Source organism: Pleurodeles waltl, chromosome 3_1, assembly GCF_031143425.1.
Source record: "Pleurodeles waltl isolate 20211129_DDA chromosome 3_1, aPleWal1.hap1.20221129, whole genome shotgun sequence".
Classification (NCBI taxonomy): Eukaryota; Metazoa; Chordata; class Amphibia; order Caudata; family Salamandridae; genus Pleurodeles; species Pleurodeles waltl.
The window spans coordinates 1,650,904,487-1,650,922,512 of NC_090440.1; the positions used below are offsets into that span (position 1 = coordinate 1,650,904,487).

At 46.9% G+C, this 18,026-nt stretch overlaps 1 protein-coding gene across 1 annotated transcript in view; it reads right to left on the reverse strand.

Moving 5' to 3' along the window:
• The window catches only part of LOC138283610 (dynein axonemal heavy chain 11-like), a 2,790,563-nt gene that overhangs the window by 1,517,320 nt on the left and 1,255,217 nt on the right, over window positions 1-18,026 (reverse strand). The window lies entirely within an intron of this gene.

Below are 18,026 nucleotides of genomic sequence, written 5' to 3' on the forward strand. Positions count from 1 at the left end.
CTAGAAGTGATAACCAGTCAGTGCCAGTATTGCTGCATGTGGACAATGCGGTTCTCTTGGCACGTACAGCAAATGGCCTTTAAAAACTTTTAGATGGTTTTAACGATTTCATGACAGACCTTAAGCTTAAGGTAAACCAGCAAAACTCCTTTATAATATCATGTGCCCCCAAAAATCCTAAATCTAGGATATTTTGTATAGGGTGGAGACCAATAGAAAAAAAAACAGCAACTTTTAATTGCCTAGGCATTGTATTTGATGCAAACAGGAAATGGGACAGGCTAACATCCCACAGAACGAAAAAAATTGGGGCAGTGGGTGACACCATATTCAGATTTGTGAAAGGATTATGGCAAAAGCCGGTGTGGGAGCTGGTCCAGATTTATAAAGGCAAGTGTTTAGCAGTAGGTGCCTATGGAGCTGGAGTTTGGTGCAGTGCAGCATCGGGGAACCTCCAGGCCACCTAAATTAGTTTTCTGTGTAGGCTCATAGCTATTCCTAGAGCCACTGAGAGCTTTATTGTACACACAGAACTAGGAATAGGCTTTATAGAAGACGACATTAAGCTGGCAACCTTACTTTTATGGTTAAATATATGGAGTACCCCCCAAGTCCAATTTTCTAGATGAGTGTTGACTGATTGTTTAAGTTTGAACAACATTTCGTCAATTCCACGGTTGGCATTTATAAAACATAAATTTTATTACATAGGCTGCAGATACTATTTTGACAATCCTGAAAGCACTGCTGCTAATTCCAAAGCAAAATTTATAAGAGCTTTATGAATCTACTAGAGAGGAATCTAAAATTGAGAAAATTTTAGATATGCCCTCAGTTACGAGGTACTTGCAAATATGCATAAGTTCTAGTTTGGAACCATATTGTCACGGATAACTAAACCGAAGAATAGATTTCATCTCACTGCGTTAAGGTTGAATACAGTCCACCATCAAGTGGACTTCCTGGTAGGTGGTGCTTGGCACACATCCCTAACATCTTGCCCTTGTGACGGGCTCACAGAACAATCCACCCCACTCTTTATGCACATTTGCACGTTGTATGATTCCCCCAGATTGCATTTTGTCGCCTATTTTGTTGCATATCATTTTATATCGTATAAGGAGGGGTTAATCTACTTGCAGAGCCTGTCTTTTGTTGATATTTGCTCTGCAGTGCTTAGCTATATAATTGCTGCTATTGTCATAAGGAGAACCTCTGCACTTTAACTGATTCTTACATACTGTCTTTTCCTTAGGAAACTTTGCCCACCTCCCTAAAGTTAGACTTTGCTGTTATGTTGGTATAGATGACCCTATGTATTTACGATGTATAGTGGATGAATTGTCAAGATGTTTTAAACAGGTTTTAACTGATGAACGTTTTTAAAATTTGATGTGTTTTTCCTTGTACTGTTATGATCATATATTGGCCGAAAAAAAGTTTCTTTGACTTTTGACTCAACTCAAGCACAATACGTTTTTGAGAAAAAATGTGGAAGGCGTACGCGCAAAGTGCCTCACACATCAAAAAAGAGCATAGAGGTGGGGTTGGAATAGCCTTCGCAGCTAAGGGATTAAAAAGAGTCATAACTGTATTCAATTACTAATATTACAACTCAATGCAGTAAACCGTGTTAAAATACGAATTTGCAAATTTGAGAGTTGCAATATACCTACTTGTTTGGTAAGCAGAATAGTGGCATTTAAGATTTGAGGAACCAGTGACGGATCTAGAGAGGAGAATGCAATGATTTATAGCAGTATTAGCTACTGTTATCGCAAGCTGTTTCTGACTGTACAACTATTTCTGCATCATTCATTTAACAAAGAACTAGGATTCTATTTCAATAAACTGTAGATTAGACGTACAAATAGCTCTGCGTTGTCATATTTGCACAACCTGGAACGCTAAAGTTATTTGACGACCTTCACGACCCATACAACTGTTGCATTTTACCATACCTGTACTTCTGTCGCCTTCATCTGAGGAATTCCTCCTCCTCTCCTCCTCACTTTCTCATCCCCCAGTGCAATCATGGATGGATCAGATCAATCTAATGAACAATAAGCCCATCATTGTCGAGAGCGCAAAATCCCTTGGTGTCATACTCGACAAAAAACTCAATCTACTCTCCCACATCGACTCCATTGCAAAGTCTGCTCGACACCAACTGCGCCTTCTTTGGGGGATTCGTTGCTTCTTCCCGGAACACGACCTTAAAACCCTGGTTCAATCGCTGGTTCTCTCCAGATTGGACTACTGCAACTCTCTTCTTACTGGCCTTCCCAAATTCCACCTTTCCCCCTGAAATCTATTCTCCATTCAGCAGCTCGTTTCATATATGGGGTCAAAAGAAGCGACCACATCACACCCATTTTATCCACCCTCCGTTGGCTTCCCATAGAGGCAAGATCTATCTACAAAACTGCATGTATCACCCACAAAGCCTTGCACTCCTCCTCCCCTCGCTACCTGGTGAATAAACTGAAACTCTCTGGGGGCTCCAGACCATCACGTAATGCAGAAAAGTTATTGCTTGAACCTCCCATTTTCAAGAAGGAAAGATCGATGGCCCAATCCTTTTCAGGCAACGCGGTGAGAATCTGGAACTCACTTCCACCTCAGCTTCGGACCACCACCTCTTCCCAAGCCTTCAAAACTGACCTCAAAGCTCTCCTCCTTCAAAGACACTTCCAAATTTAATTCAAGCCCTCTGTTTTCTGAAGAAAGTCCTTCCATTATAGGAAATTCTGTTCTCCATGCCTATAGAAGTGCCTTCCCAGGGTGTTTTTGTGTTTTGAGTATCTGCCATTTAATGCAGTACTATACCTCTACCTGTATTGTGTACTTGTTTGTAAAATGCACACAGCACCTTTCCCTTTACAACGTATCACTTGCTGCCTCTTATATCTGGTTTGCTTTTGATACATGCACAACGGCCACCACTGCCTCATGTAACGTAACTATTGTTTTAGTGTTTTGAGTGTCTACCATTTATTGCAGTTTTTTTACCTCTACTCGTACTTTATTTGCTCTTGTAACCTGCACACGTCACTTTTTCCTTTCGTAACGTATCGTTTGCTACCTCGTGTATTTTTTTTGCTCTTGATACTTGCACAATTATCACTATTGCCTCATGTTATGTAACGTTTGTTTTTGTAACAGGCTCACTTGTAATTCTTCTCCTCTTGTATCTTTACTTTGTCTATTGTGAAGCGCTCTGACACCTTCGGGTAAAGTCCGCGCTATATAAAAACGCATTAAATAAAAATAAATAAATACAAAATTTGTAGGCAGACTATGACGCCCACAGCATTGACACTCTGCCAACATATATAGATAACCTGTGCAAGCTGGTGTAGGATTTTACAATTCTTACAAGGGACATTGAGAACAAATTTTCAGGGAGAACCAAAATTCCAAATGTGTTGGTATCTGAAAAGGGAATCGCCAGAAATGAGAAACAGTTCCACTACGTCTGAAAATAATCTAACATCATATGAGATCAGTAATTTACTGATTTTCAAAATTACAGTTATTTGCCAAAGTACAGCTCGAGTATCATCAATAATGTTAGGGCGCACTGGATGATTCTGCATCGCTGTTTCGTAAGGAAAGCTGAAAAATGTTTATTTTGACAACTTAGCAAAAACATGTCAAAATGCATTGAACCTGCTAGCCTAGACAAACCAGTTGTAAATTAAATGCATCCGAGGTGCTGAGATGGCCAGATTAATGCATTGAGAATGATTATTACACTAAAATAATTGTCTCTGTCAGTTCACTGAGCTGCTTACTAGAAACATGATGTGTGTCAAGAAACTCAATTGCTTTAGTACTTTCCTTTTTTGCACTAAACAACATACACTGGATTGCACTGGAAAATGCAGATGCTTGTCTCTGAAGAAGGCAATTCTACTTGTCATATGGCAATCTTAAGCAGTGGTAATTCCGGAATTTACCTTGACATGAGATAATAAAAAATTGAATGATATGAATTATGTAAATTGAGTGAAAAGAGCAGAAATATCTGCACAGGAGAGTAAGAAATCGATATAGTAGAGAGAACAAGAGGAGTGAGATTTCGTGAGAGGAGGAGCATGGTAGGACAGATGAGGGAAAAGGGGGCGTGGAAAAGGAAACGGAAGGATTCTAGCTCAGATGGGAACAAAGTGATGAAATAAGTTTAGCAGAGGGAGGAGGGAGATGAAAGAGGATTGGAGGCAATGAGGAGAAGGGTAATGAAGGGGAAAGATATGCAAAACACAGAGAGAGCAAAGCAAAGGGACAGAGTAAAAAGACTAATTACACAAGAAGAAAACTTGTACGGGATTGTGTAGTAGTAGGGGCTCGCTCAATGAGATAGGGACACCTTGAGTGCAGGCACACGGGGAAGGACCCTCAGACTTGCGTTCTCCACTTCTCTCTTCAGTCTTCACCGTGGCATCTTCTTACATGTCTCTTTTAGGACTTTTTGACTATTTGGGTCACACCTACCAAATAGCTGCAATAGACATATTGTGAACTTACCAAGAACAAGAGGCTTGGAATCCACCCATTTCTTACTATTGACTGGAGTTCCTGTATCTCTCATTTTCCATCTTGTCAATCTTGTATTTGTCCCTCCCATGGAGCACAGCCTCTTAAACATCTCTATTGATTGTCTAGCTTCTACACTTACACTGCCTGTTTTTCAAGAACTACTGTGTTCTTTTTATTTAAGCATTTCACAAGAATGCATGTGTTTTCCAGCTGTCCCTCCTTCTGCACTCCGTTGATTTCTTCCCATGTGCTTCTCCCTCATCAGCTCCACGTTGCTCTCTCCTCTGTTGTTTCTCCTCCCATGTCTGCCCTCTGTGTTGCTTTCATCCCCCTGCTGTCCCTGTTTTTTTCCCCACCACATACGTCCTCATCCTCTGTCAACCGTTGCTTCTCCTCTCCACCCCCATGTTGCTTCACCCACTCACGCCCTCTGAGTTTGCCCATCTGTGACCTTTGTGGTGTTCCCTCCCCCATGCCACCAGGCTGCGCCCTCTGTGGTGCTCTCCCCTCCCAATCCCACTGTGTTGCTCCTCCCATTTCAAACAACTGTTTTGCACCTTTTTTTGTTCTGTTTTGCCAATCCAACTTGGACTGGCAAATTAAAAAAGTCTGCGTCATTTTGAAAGCAAGCACGTGTAGTGAACATAATGCCATGGCTGGTGGCATCATAGGCTTTTTTGTTACTTATACAGCCATGCTACACAGAATTGGAGACGTTGTACAGCATGACTAAAAACATTGACAAAGCCAGCAATTCTCATTGGTAAGACTGACTGGCTTTGCTGATGCTTTTTTAGTCAGGTACAGGCCTTTATTGCTTGTCTTCAACGATATCCTTCTTCCTCTTCTTTGTGGTATCCCGCAATCAACCTGTAAACACAGGCAGGCAGCAGCTATGTATCTTTTTTTTCCGAGCATTTGCAGTCGGGCATAATAAAAGCTGCAATTGGCAATGAAAACACACAGGCAGCAGCAAACTTGGCCGGTCTGGCCAGGCGCACCATGCTACCGAATGTAAGCCAAGTTTAACCTTAATTAAAACAGATTTTAGCTCCAGGTGCAGGGGCGTAGGAGACACAAAATTTCTGGGGGGGACAGGGACAACCTTGAGGTGGGCCTCCTGCACAAAGCTTGCACCCAGAAGGGTTGCCATGGGGGGGGGTGATGGGGGGGAGTGGGTCGCTTCCAGTCGAGTCCTGTGAGACCGGCAATTCCCTGTCTGCTGGGCCCTTGGCTGCCTATTAGGCAGCGACAAGCTCTGTGCTGCAGTTCGCCTGTGTAAAGTCCTAAGAGGCCTGTACTGCCTGCTGGGCGCAGTGCTTCCTGCCGATTCCTGTGCTGTCTGCCATGCACTGTGCTGCCTGTTGGGAGCTTTCTTTCTAGTCAGGCTGTGTCAGTCTCTTGCCCCCCCCCGCCTGCCTGTGAAGGCCAGTAAGGCCTATGATTGCTGCTAGGTCCTTGTCTGACTGTCAAGTGGCAGTCTCTGTGCTGCCCCCTTCCTGTGAACTGCTGTGCTGTGTGACAGGGCCGGCCTTAGTGCTGGTGGCGCCCTGTGCAACATTGTTTGTTGGCACCCCCCAGTGACCACCTCTGCCACGGATTCCCTCACTACTATCCATCACCACTCTCTCTCAGATGCATTTCATTAGTTTTATACCACCACTCATACTGGGAAATATCCCTTACAACGCAATCAATGCAATGCAATGCATTGACCATGCTGCCATTACCACAAATATGGGGCTAGCATGGATGCCTTTACCACACATGTCTTTACCACGCATATGCGTGGTTACAGCATAGAGAGCGGTCTAGCTGTCCGGGTGGAACAGGAAGAAGCAGAGGAGAGAGAGGTAAGTAGGGCTGTGGCCGAGTTTAGGGTGGGAGGTCGGGTTCATTTTTAGGACAGGGTAGGGTCGGGGTAGTTTTTAGGACATGGTGGGGTAGGTTTTAGGGTTCTGGGGGGCAGGGGCATCAAGGTAGTTTTTAGCGCAGTTCAGGGTAGGTTTTAGGGTTCAGAGTGGGGGTGGGTAGTTTTTAGGACAGGGCAGGGTTACTTTTAGGGCTCAGGGCGGGGGGGATTAGGGCTCAGGGCAGGGGCAGTTTTAACTGATTGGGCAGGGTGGAGTATGGTATCAGGTGTAAGGGGGCAGGGCGGGGAGAATTTACCACGCATGTTTCTTTACCGAACATTCTTTTACAGCAAAATTCATTGTAAAGGCATGAGTAGTAAAGACACGGTCGTTGTTGAGACCGCGATGTTAAGGCATGCATGATATACGCATGTGTTGTTCCATCAATCAGCCCTCACACCAGTCTAGGGTGTCAAAGCACTTTACATCACACAGATATTACGCAGAGACAATCATCATATATGTGTAAATCAGTGTATATGAAATGTTACATAAGACAGAGGACGACAAGGTGTAGGTGTCATAGGTCATCCATACTGGTAGCAGGTATAGTTTAAGAGTGATTTATCTGGAGAAGCGCAAACTCAGAATTTAAAACATAACACCATGGTTGGGGGCTTTCTTTAATAATAAGAATTGATTTGCGCTCAAATTAACTTGTTTTGCAACATTAAGTTAATGAAAAAGTGGGGGGAAATCATAACGCTCTAATCTATACCTTGATGTTTGCATGCAGCTCTTTGATAAGTTCATTGCTCACTGTTCTATATTCAATTTTAATTTATAAATTGCAGGGGACAAAAAAGGAGCTCTCTGATGTAGGAAGCTGGCCTGGTATGTGGTGAGTACCTATGGTATTATCACCTTATACCAGGTATCCCCTTATTAGTGAGGTGTAGGCAGTGTCTAGAAGCCAGGGCTCTCTAGAGGTAGCTGCGGATGAGCAGCCAAGACTTACCTAGGAGACATGCAAAGCTCATGCAATACCACTATAGTCACACAGCACTTACACACATGAAAGAAACACGTGTTATGAAAATAAAGGTTCCTTATTACAGTAACACAAACACGAAAACACTAGATAGGCAATACTCCCAATAGGATGTAAGTAGCACACTATCATATGTACAGCAGCAATCAGAAGTTGGCATAAAAAGCAATAGAAAATAGTGAAAAGCAATAGGCAATACTGAAGGCCTAGGGGTGACCAGACCATATACTAAAAAAGTGGAATGCGAAAGCTGGGTCCCCACGCAAGGAAGTGGAATCTGTAGAGGGGAGCTGCAGGAACTAGGGAACCCCAAAGGTAAGTACCAGAGTGCCCTCCAGTGACCAGGAGAAAAGAGGTAAGTTACTGGTTTTTCCCCAACCCACCAAAAGGACTTCAGAGAAGGATATTGCAAAACTCAGGCAAGACTGCAAGAAGTTAGAGGTAGATCCTGGAAGAGGAAGACTTGGAAAAGAAGGGGACCAAGTCCAGTTTACGTAGGAGTGTCCGGTCGTGGCAGGAGCCACTACCCACCCATCTGTGGATGCAGGAGTTGCTCGGCGGGGAGATGAAGACGGTCAGCAGTGCAGCACTGGAGCAGATGAAGCGTTCCTAGGTGCTGCAGTCGACGTCCCATGCGGGATGAAGAATTGCAGTCAGTCTGTGGTGTGGAAAACCAACCAGCAAGCCTTGGCAAAGGCAAATGTTGCAGTAGGACAAAAGTGGAGCTGCCGGGGACCAGCAAGGTCCAGAGGGACTTAACCCATGGAGGGGAGTCCCAGGTGACCCTCAGCAAGGCAGAGAGTCTGGAGAAGGAGAGGCAGCCCCCACAGAAGACCTACAGGCAAGGAGCCCAGGAGCTGCAGAGAGGCCCACGCAGCACACATGAAGAGAGGTTCCATGTCGCAGGCGAAGCACGTTGAGGGCTGTGCTTCACAGAGAAGAGTGCTGGGGACTGGGGCTACATGGAGCCTGAAGATCCCTTGGAGGAGATAACAACAGGCCTTGGTAGCTGCAAGAGACGCAGTGCATGGGGGTACTGTCCTGCATGGGAAGGCAAGGACCTACCTACTCCAAAGTTGGACAGCTGGTAGAGAGGACCAAGGAGACCACTCCAGACTATCACCCCCTGATGCAGGATCCACGCAGCTCAGGAGCAGAGGAGATCCACGCAGCCGGTCATTGTTGCAGTTGGTGCCTGCAGATGCAGGTAAGTGACTCCTTCACTCCAAGGAATTTTCCTTCTTTCTTCTCATGCAGACTGAAGACTTGCTGCCCTCAGAGGAAGCACAGCCGGGCTAATGTTGCAGTTGCTGGAAGGAGCCAGAGAAACAATGCTGCAGGGTGAAGTCGCTGCTGGAGCTGCAGATTGTAGGTTCCTGTGAAGTCCAGTTGCGGTTCCAGTGGCCAGAAGTCAAAGTAAACATTGCAGAGGAGTCCTGCTGGAATCTTGCACATTGAATCTGAGGACCCACCCAAGAGGCAAACCCTAAATAGCCCAGAAAGGGGTATTGGTCACCTAGCAGGGTGACCACCTAGGAGGGGGCTGTGACGTCACCTGCCTGACCTGGCCACTCAGATGCTCACAGAGGCCTCTGCCCACCTTGGATTCAAGATGGCAGAATCAAGTGGCCACCTGGAGGAGCTCCAGGCACCACCCCTGGGGTGGTGATGGACAGGGGAGTGGTTACACCCATTTCCATTGTCCAGTTTCGCACCAGAGTAGGGGCTGAGGTCCCTGAACTGGTACAGACTGGTTTATGCAAGGAGGCCCTTCAGAGCATACCATTAGCTTGGCGAGGGTACCCCTCCCAACCATTGTAACACCTATTTCCAAATGGAGAGGGTGTTGCCTCCCTCTTCCAAAGGAAATCCTTTGTTCTGCCTTCCTGGGCATGAGCTGCTCAAGCAGCAGAAGGAGGGCAGAAATCTGTCTGAGGGGTGGCAGCAGCATGGGCTGCCCGGAAAACCCTAGAAAGCTGATAGGAGCAATGCTGGGGATCGTCTAAGGAGCCCCCAAAGTGCATGGAATCATACAAACAATACTGACAATAGGATTGGGGTATGATTCTGACATGTTTGTTACCAAACATGCCCAGGTTCTGAGTTGCCATTATGTAGCTGGACAGAGGGAGTGACCTATGTCCAGTACACTCGTAAAATGGCGTCCCCGCACTCACGAGGTCCAGGAAAATGTAGCTGGAGTTCGTGGGGGCACCTCTGCTCCTCCAGAGGTGCCCTCACACACAGGTACTTGCACCCTGCCCTCTGGCTAGGAGGGCCTGCCATAGAGGTGACTTAGAGTGACCTGGTGCAGTGACCTGAAGTGAAAGGGTGCTTGCACCTTTTCACGCAGGCTGCAATGGCAGGCCTCCAGACATGGTTTACATGGGCTCCTATGGATGGCATAATACATGCTGCAGCCCATGGGGAACCCCTGATCCCCCAATGCCCCGGGTACCATAAACTAGGGACTTATAAGGGGCACCAGTACGCCGAATGTGGGCTGTGTGTGGTCCAAACAACCAAATTTAATGGGAGAGAGCACTGGGGTCCTGGTTAGCAGGATCCCAGTGAACACAGTCAAAAGTGGGGTAACCATGCCAAAAAGAGGGTACTTTCCTGCATCTGACAAAAGCAGTAACCCACTGACCTATTCACATTATATAGACTTTGTGATCTGCATGTAGACGTTCTTTGTAGCAGGCACAGTAACCCTGTACGTTATGATGAGTCAAAACTCCGACTAGACAAAACTTCAATCTCTCTTCAGGAAGACCATTAACCTGTTAGGTGCGGGCGTCGGCCACTGGCCGACGCCCACACACCCTCCCTGGTGCGGGTCACGACCAGTGGCCGCCACCAGGAAGGGTATCAATAAATCCTCGGGTGCGTCGCACCCGAGGATTTATTATTTTTTTTAAACCCCCCCCCGGGAGACACAGAAGCTTCCGTGTCTCCCCCGCCCCCCCACCCGCCCCTTTGTGACGTCAGCGCGCCTCGCGGCGCGCTGACGTTGCAAAGGTGTTTTCCCCATCAAAGCAGGAAGCAGCCTTGCGGCCGCTTCCTGCTTTGATGGGGAAAACGGCCTTTCTCACGTTCGGGAAGGCCTCGTAAGAAAGGGGAGTGTCTCCCCTTTCTTACGAGGCCTTCCTGAAAGTGTTTCCTGGCCCCCGATCGCAGCACAGCTGCGATCGGGGGCCAGGAAACACTTTCAGGAAGGCTTCGTAAGAAAGGGGAGACACTCCCCTTTCTTACGAGGCCTTCCTGAAAGTGTTTCCTGGCCCCCCGGTCGCAGCTGTGCTGCGATCGGGGGCCAGGAAACACTTTCAGGTTTCCTGGCCCCCCAATCGCAGCACAGCTGCGATCGGGGGGCCAGGAAACACTTTGAAAAGGCCTCCCCCTTTCTTACGAGGCCATCTCAAACTGTTTCTGGCACAGCTGCAATCGGGGGCCAGGAAACACCACTAGACGCCAGGGATTTCACTTTGGGGGGGCGGCCCCCTCGGAAAACGGGCCGCCCCCCCCCGGGGGCATAATTAATTTTAAAAAAAAGGTAGGTGCCCCCTGGGGGGGGGGGGGGGGGTGCGATCTCGCCACCCCCCCAGGGGACTGTTTTTTTTTTTTTTTTTTAAATAATAAATAAAAAAAAATAATGACAGGGGGTCGCCCGTGGGCAGGGTGACCCCCTGTGGGGGCAATTTTTTTTTTAGATGTTGTAGGGTTTCCCTGGGGGCCATTTTGGCCCCCAAGGAAACCATACAACAACTAAAAAAAATAGATCTATATATAGATCTATATTTATATATCTATGTAGATAGATATATCTATGTACATGGATATATCTATAGATATATCTATGTACATAGATATATATATATATATAGAGGTAGATCTATATATACCAAAGAGATTTATAAAGTGTGCTACTCACCTGTGAGGGTCTCAAGGCGCTTGGGGGGGGGTGCGGGGGGAGGGAAAGGGGCTGGGAGGTTCACTGTTCGAAAAGCCAGGTTTTGAGGCCCTTCCTGAAAAGAAGTAGGTTTTGGGTCTTGCGAAGGTGGGTTGTGAGGGCGTTCCAGGTTTTGGGTGCAAGGTAGGAGAAGGATCTGCCCCCGGTGGTGGTGTGTTTGATGCGGGGGACAGAGGCGAGAGAGAGGTCAGCTGAGCGGACGTTTCGTGTGGGGGTGTGGAAGGTGACTCTCGTTGAGGTAGGCAGGGCCTGTGTTGTGGAGTGATTTGTGTGCGAGGATGAGGATCTTGAAGGTGATCCTTTTGTCAATGGGGAGCCAGTGGAGGGATTTGAGGTGTGGAGAGATGTGTTCGTGTCGGCGGAGGTCGAGGATGAGTCGTGCTGCTGAGTTCTAGATGCGTGTAGTTTGCGCTTGAGTTTTAGAGTGGTGCCGGCGTAGAGGGCGTTTCCGTAATCAAGCCTGCTGCTGATGTGTGCGTGAGTGACAGTTTTTCTGGTCTCTGTGGGGATCCATTTGAATGTTTTTCAGTATACGGAGTGTGTTGAAGCATGAGGAGGTGAGAGCATTGATTTGTTGGGTCATCGAGAGGGAGGAGTCTAGGATGATGCTGAGGTTGCGTGCGTGGTTGGCGGGGGTGGGTGCAGGGCCTAGCGTGGTGGGCCACCATGAGGGGTCCCAGGTGTTTTTGTGTGGGCCAAAGAGGATTATTTCGGTTTTGCTTGAGTTGAGTTTCAGGTGATTGGCTGTCATATATATATCACTTTTGTCAATATGTGTGTGGTTTCCCTGGGGGGAAACGGGTCCGACTTGTCTAGTGGCAGTTTTAGTGCCATAAAGAAGCGCAGAAGGTTTATATGCCTACTGCAAAGAGCAAATCTGTATTTTATGTAAATAGCTGAGTACATTAGCAAAGTCTATGGAGAGATGAAGGGCACTTTTGCTGGGTGGTAAGGAGGGAATCCGAGGAGGAGGGAGTGGGAGCACCAATAATGATTGTTGGACTGGGCGCAGGAGGTGCTAAAGACTGTGACGAATGGTATGTGACAAGGTGTTTTTTGAGTGTCTTGAAAGTACGTGCTGATTGAGGGAAGAAGCGCAGGTAAGGTGGCCTCTACTGTTGTACGCATCTCACACACCATCGATTTTGTGACTGTCTACGTAGGCTAGTGTTTTAGAGCAACAGTTTAGCCAATAGCAGAGATGGCATCTTGATGGATGACTGCTGCCTACACTCGGGTTATAGAGGACCGCTCTGACATAGGATCAGAGACTGAGACATCAGATACTGAGACAGCATCTGAGGGATAGGACAATGGCGCAGACTCTGGGAGTGATTTTTCAGTCAGAGGAGTCCCATTCGATAACTCCTCTTCCAGTACATTATGAGGGAGGTGATGAGGACAGTCCTGCTGTCCCTTCGCAAGCTGTTTGTGCAACTGGGTAATAGTGGGTTAGGTCAACCCAGAGAGCAGGTGAATGCGGCGGCAAGCAGAGAGAGAGTGCTCTCTTGGGAGCTCCCCAATTTAGTTCAGCCCCAAATTCCTCCACCCAAATCATATTGTGGAGACATCAAAATTATCCATGGCAAAACAAACTGGTTTTGTAAGGCAGGCACCTGTGTTTTTGGTCCTGGATTCGGCGGCCATATAGAGAAACACACTAAACCCAAACATTTCTGGAAACTAGACATTCGGGGGAGTCCACAGAGGTGTGACTTGTGTGGCTTCCCCAAAGTTTTCTTACCCAGAATACCCTGCAAAGCTGAAATGTTGAAAAAAAACTAAATTTTTCTCGCATTTCTGTCACACAAACTACAGGAATATGCTGGGATCCACAATATTCCTACCACCCAGTGACTCCTCACCTGTCCTGATAAAAACACTACCCCACTTGAGTGCCTACACCTAGTGTCTGTGTCAGGAATGGATCACCCCAGGGTCAACAGCTGCCTCACGTAAGGACCAACATTGACCGTTGTGTGATCTATTCCTGTCGCAGGCACCAGGCCTAACCACACAAGTGAGGTATCATTTTTATCGGGAGGCTTGGGGGAACGCTGGGTAGAAGGAAATTTGTGGCTCCTCTCAGATTCCAGAACTTTCTGTCACCGAAATGTGAGGAAAACTTGTTTTTTTAGCCACTTTTTGAGGTTTGCAAAGGATTCTGGGTAACAGAACCTGGTCTGAGCCCCGCAAGTCACCCCTCCTTGGATTCCCCTAGGTCTCTAGTTTTCAGAAATGCACAGGTTTGGTAGGTTTCCCTAGGTGCCGGCTGAGCTAGAGGCCAAAATCTACAGGTAGGCACTTTGCAAAAAACAGCTCTGTTTTCTGTGATGTGTCCACGTTGTGTTTTGGGGCATTTCCTGTCGCGGGCGCTAGGCCTACCCGCACAAGTGAGGTATCATTTTTATCGGGAGACTTGGGGGGACGCTGGGTGGAAGGAAATTTGAGGCTCCTCTCCGATTCCAGAACTTTCTGTCACCGAAATGAGAGGAAAACTTGTTTTTTTAGCCACTTTTTGAGGTTTGCAAAGGATTCTGGGTAACAGAACCTGGTCCGAGCCCTGCGAGTCACCCCATCTTGGATTCCCCTAGGTCTCTAGTTTTCAGAAATGTACAGGGTTGGTAGGTTTCCCTAGGTGCCGGCTGAGCTAGAGGCCAAAATCTACAGGTAGGCACTTTGCAAAAAACAGCTCTGTTTTCTGTGATGTGTCCACGTTGTGTTTTGGGGCATTTCCTGTCGCGGGCGCTAGGCCTACCCACACAAGTGAGGTATCATTTTTATCGGGAGACTTGGGGGGACGCTGGGTGGAAGGAAATTTGAGGCTCCTCTCCGATTCCAGAACTTTCTGTCACCGAAATGTGAGGAAAACTTGTTTTTTTTGCCACTTTTTGAGGTTTGCAAAGGATTCTGGGTAACAGAACCTGGTCAGAGCCCCGCGAGTCACCCCATCTTGGATTCCCCTAGGTCTCTAGTTTTCAAAAATGTACAGGTTTGGTAGGTTTCCCTAGGTGCCGGCTGAGCTAGAGGCCAAAATCTACAGCTAGGCACTTTGCAAAAAACAGCTCTGTTTTCTGTGAAGTGTCCACGTTGTGTTTTGGGGCATTTCCTGTCGCGGGCGCTAGGCCTACCCACACAAGTGAGGTATCATTTTTATCGGGAGACTTGGGGGGACGCTGGGTGGAAGGAAATTTGAGGCTCCTCTCCGATTCCAGAACTTTCTGTCACCGAAATGTGAGGAAAACTTGTTTTTTTAGCCACTTTTTGAGGTTTGCAAAGGATTCTGGGTAACAGAACCTGGTCAGAGCCCCGCGAGTCACCCCATCTTGGATTCCCCTAGGTCTCTAGTTTTCAAAAATGTACAGGTTTGGTAGGTTTCCCTAGGTGCCGGCAGAGCTAGAGGCCAAAATCTACAGGTAGGCACTTTGCAAAAAACAGCTCTGTTTTCTGTGATGTGTCCACGTTGTGTTTTGGGGCATTTCCTGTCGCGGGCGCTAGGCCTACCCACACAAGTGAGGTATCATTTTTATCGGGAGACTTGGGGGGACCCTGGGTGGAAGGAAATTTGAGGCTCCTCTCAGATTCCAGAACTTTCTGTCACCGAAATGTGAGGAAAACTTGTTTTTTTAGCCACTTTTTGAGGTTTGCAAAGGATTCTGGGTAACAGAACCTGGTCAGAGCCCCGCGAGTCACCCCATCTTGGATTCCCCTAGGTCTCTAGTTTTCAAAAATGTACAGGTTTGGTAGGTTTCCCTATGTGCCGGCTGAGCTAGAGGCCATAATCCACAGGTAGGCACTTTGCAAAAAAACAGCTCTGTATTTTGTGAAAAAATGGGATGTGTCCACGTTGTGTTTTGGGGCATTTCCTGTCGCGGGCGCTAGGCCTACCCACACAAGTGAGGTATCATTTTTTTCGGGAGACTTGGGGGAACATAGAATAGCAAAACAAGTGTTATTGCCCCTTATCTTTCTCTACATTTTTTCCTTCCAAATATAAGAGAGTGTGTAAAAAAGACGTCTATTTGAGAAATGCCCTGCAATTCACATGCTAGTATGGGCACCTCGGAATTCAAAGATGTGCAAATAACCACTGCTCCTCAAAACCTTATCTTGATCCCATTTTGGAAATGCAAAGGTTTTCTTGATACCTCTTTTTCACTCCTCATATTTCAGCAAATGAATTGCTGTATACCCAGTATAGAATGAAAACCAACTGCAGGGTGCACCTCATTTATTGGCTCTGGGTACCTAGGGTTCTTGATGAACCTATAAGCCCTTTATATCCCCGCAACCAGAAGAGTCCAGCAGACAAAACGGTATATTGCTTTCAGAAATCTGACATCGCAGGAAAAAGTTACAGAGTAAAACATAAAGAAAAATGGCTGTTGTTTTCAGCTCAATTTCAATATTTTTTTATTTCAGCTGTTATTTTCTGTAGGAAAACCTTGTAGGATCTACACAAATGACCCCTTGCTGAATTCAGAATTTTGTCTAGTTTTCAGAAATGTTTAGCTTTCCGGGATCCAGCATTGGTTTCACACCCATTCCTGTCACTAACTGGAAGGAGGTTGAAAGCACCAAAAATAGTAAAAATGGGGTATGTCCCAGTAAAATGCCAAATTTGTGTTGTAAAATGTGGTTTTCTGATTCAAGTCTGCCCGTTCCTGAAAGGTGGGGAGATAGTGATTTCAGCACCAGAAACCCTTTGTTGATGGCATTTTCAGGGAAAAAACCACAAGCCTTCTTCGGCGGCCCTTTTTTCCCATTTGTTTGGAAAAAACTAAATTTTCACTGTATTTTGGCTATTTTCTTGGTCTCCTCCAGGGTAAACCACAAACTCTGGGTACCATTAGCCTAACCATCCCTAGGATGTTGGAAAAAAAGGACGCAAATTTGGCGTGGTTAGCTTATGTGGACAAAAAGTTATGAAGCCCTAAGCGCGAACTACCCCAAATAGCCAAAAAAGGGCTCAGCACTGGGGGGGAAAAGGCCCAGCAGCTAAGGGGTTAATCACCGGAATTATCTTGAGATTTTTATTGTTGGCTGAAAACTGTTGATGGCAAGGAACACCCAACAGGTGCTTTTAAAGTCAGAATATACTTGCAATCACAGCACCCCCATCCTAAGTCAGCACCCGGTGCAGCGGCACCGGTTGCATCGCCCTAGAGCCGGCCCTGCTGCCTTACCTAGCCCTGTCCATCTCTCAAGCCATCTGGTTCTTCCTGGGACCCGTGCTGTGTGCTAGTCTCTCTGCCGTCTATCCAGCAGTGCCAGGCTCTGTACCACCACAGCCTGTGAAGTCCTGCAAAGCCTGTGAGCTGCCCCAGTGCTGGCTTCCATCCACAGGCCATTGGCAGGAAATGAGATTTACAGACAGCCCTTGGCCTTTAGAGCGGGCTTTCACAAATACCAGGAAGGCTGAGGGAGAGACAGGGGACCGAAATGTTGGGGAGGCAGGATGTCAACTTAGGGGAAAATAATTAGCTCTGGGGCAGGCAAGCTGGAGACAGAGGAGAGAAGAGAGTGAGAGAGAGGTGACAGAAACGGGTGCCCTAACAAACATTGCTGCACAGGGTGCCCCCAGCGCGCTAAAGCCTGCCCGGCTTCTATCTCACAGTAACTCAACAACACTGTTTTTAGAAAGGGAGATACTCTGCAACACAGCATTGGATTTAAAAAGAAAGGGAGTTACTTGGCAATACTTTATTTAATTACCCAAACCTCTTTACCTTCTCAAATCTTGCTGCTGTCTTCTGGGTTCGATTTTCAAGGGAAGGGTAGGGCTCAGGAGGGACGGGATGCAGACAGCAATCAACAAAGGGCCTCTCTTCTCCCTTTGTTCTCAGAAGTGCAGACTGCAGGCAGCTGTGGCGGCAAGGTGAGAAGGAATCCCTTGTGTAATGTAGCGCAACAAAAGGGCAGAGGGCAAGTGTCCTGGAGGCAGGTCACAGGTCAAGTGCAGGGCCAGTATAGGTAGCGCTTTCACGCGGCGCTAATGGCCCTGCGAATTACAGAACAGAAGGGAAAATTCTTCTGTCCCCTCGTCCCCCCCACCCTTGTCCCCTGTGTCCCCCCCACTCCAAAATCTGGGGGGGACATATCCCCCGCGTCCCCCACACTTCCTACGCCCATGTCCAGGTGCCCCTCTTGTTGGGCAAAGCTGGAGATTAGTCCCTCCTCACAGCAAGACTGTGGCTTTTTCCCCTACTGCGTAGTCACTACACCGTCCCACCTTCGGAACGAAATATGTATTATGCAAAGATGAAAACAGTGGACTGTGAACTGAAGAATACTTCATTCTGGACCTCCTCTTGGCCCCCATGTTGTTCGCTTTATATACGAAATCATTGTGTGTCTTGATAGCAGAATTAGGTGTGTAAATAAACTACCAAGTGGATGCGACATCACAATATATAAAAATCGCCTAATTTTGTACACAAACACTGCTTAAAACATTCTAAAATGGATGTCATCAAATTTCCCCAAATTAAATCCTCAAAAGAGTGAATGTATTATCGTTATTACCCAAGAACACCAATCCACATTCATCAGAAACAGAACCGAGGAATTTAATATAGAATTTTGCTGCACAAAAATGGCACAAGAAGTC